This window comes from Chrysochloris asiatica, unplaced genomic scaffold (genome assembly GCF_000296735.1).
Source record: "Chrysochloris asiatica unplaced genomic scaffold, ChrAsi1.0 scaffold00152, whole genome shotgun sequence".
Classification (NCBI taxonomy): Eukaryota; Metazoa; Chordata; class Mammalia; order Afrosoricida; family Chrysochloridae; genus Chrysochloris; species Chrysochloris asiatica.
The window spans coordinates 675,743-677,662 of NW_006408670.1; positions in this window are offsets into that span (position 1 = coordinate 675,743).

The window sequence follows — 1,920 nt, forward strand, 5'->3', positions numbered from 1 at the left end:
AAATACCTTATGATCCAGCAATTCCTCTACTTGGTATTTACCCACAAGAAATACGAGCCATAACACGAGTAGATATATGCACACCGATGTTCATAGCAGCACTATTCACAATAACAAAAAGATGGAGACAGTCAAAGAGCCCATCAACTGAAGAATGGATAAACACATTGTGGTACATACACACAATCGAATATTTGCTACCTTGTAGAATAAGAAGGAAGCGGCAAGCCACCGCATATCATGGATGAACCTTGACGACATTATTTTGAGTGAAATCAGTAAGTCACAAAAAGAGAAATACTGCATAGGACTACTACTGTAAAAGGCTAACAAAAGAACCCATACTAAAAGGGGGGTGGGGGAAATTCTTTTTTGATCGCTGGTAAGTTGGGGGTGGGTGAGGGCAGGGAAGGGAAGGTGGAGCACAGGGCAGGGATTAGACACAGGAAAGTTTGGGTGCTGGGGAGGGGGCAATATACAAGGAGGGAGAGGGGAATGGAAGAACAAAGCAGATGGGAGAACAATTAGGCATATTTGAATGGGCTAAGTGGGACAGAGGTAAAGAATGATGTATACACAACCTTGGAACTACAGGGCTCTGGGATAGAGATTGAGACATGGTTGGAATAGGGAATAGGGGGAATTAATGTTAAGATGCTTGGCTGTCTTTTGAATCTTGGTATTCCTTGCATTATAATATAAAATAGACACTGGAGGGGGACAGAAAGGAATAATCAGAAACAACACCATAGAAAACTTGTAAGTCCGTCTTCTTCTTATAACTGATTGGAGTACCTAAAATGGGGCTACAATGTTCCCAGTGAATGATGCTTTCTGCAGAGCCTTTGCAATACAGAAGACTATAGGTAGAAGCCTGAACCACATCTAGATCGCCAAAGATGGGAAATTTCCACTTGAAAGGCCGAGCAGACCAGCCTGGAATGGCTAGAAGAATAGAAGATACTTCTTGAAAAACAGACCTATAGGAAAAATACAAAACAATAAAGACAGACGGACTGTTACTACAAGAACAAACAAGTTGTTTGCTCAGGAGACATCAAGGCAAGTGGTCGCTTCCCCTCAGTGCAAACCCCCTTCCAAGACTAAGACTCAGTGGGAATATATGCTCTGATTGATGACCACGCTCATCACCGATAAGGAGAAATGAGGGAAAAACAAAAGTGAAGTGGCGAGCTAAATCCTACAATGTCGAGAGTGAAGCATTCAGCTGATAAAAAGAGAGGGCATATGTACAAGAACACCCACACTTGCAGATAATACCCACTTGACCTGACTTCAATACTGGTATGATCAGAGCTCAACCAGAAGAAGAAAGAAGAGGGAAAAAAAAGAGTAATCTTATGCAATTTGATGAACTTGAGCTACACCTATGGAAGCAGTAGCTCAAATGAGGGAACAAATTCTTACAACAAGAATCATTCCCAACCGCTCCACACAGAGTACACAGGAATGGGCAACTTGGACATTGGCTACCCAAAATGGGAGGGGGGGGCTACAAAGGCAAGAAGTGACTGGCTTACAAGCTTTCAAGCGGGAACCTAGAGCCATGGGGTCTCGAGGAAGGCAGAATCTCCATTGAGTAGTATCCAATATGGCTAGGTGGAGCTGATGAAATGAAATACAGGTGGGTCTCTTGTGATACAGTTGTGAATAATTGTTATCAGGACTGATTGTGAAGGTTGGAAATGTGAAGGTGGACATTTTATAGGAAGGAAAGGAAGGAGTAACTTTTCAGTCTAGGAGCGGAGGTCCCTAGGAGCATCAACGGAGAAGAACCGAGAGCAGGAATCTACCCAGAGAAGCATTGATGCCTGAGATGGAGGCAGAGACAATGACGTGGAGTGATGGAGCAGCTGGGGACTTTAGATCCAGAGAGGGAGAGCGACTGTGTGCTGAAGA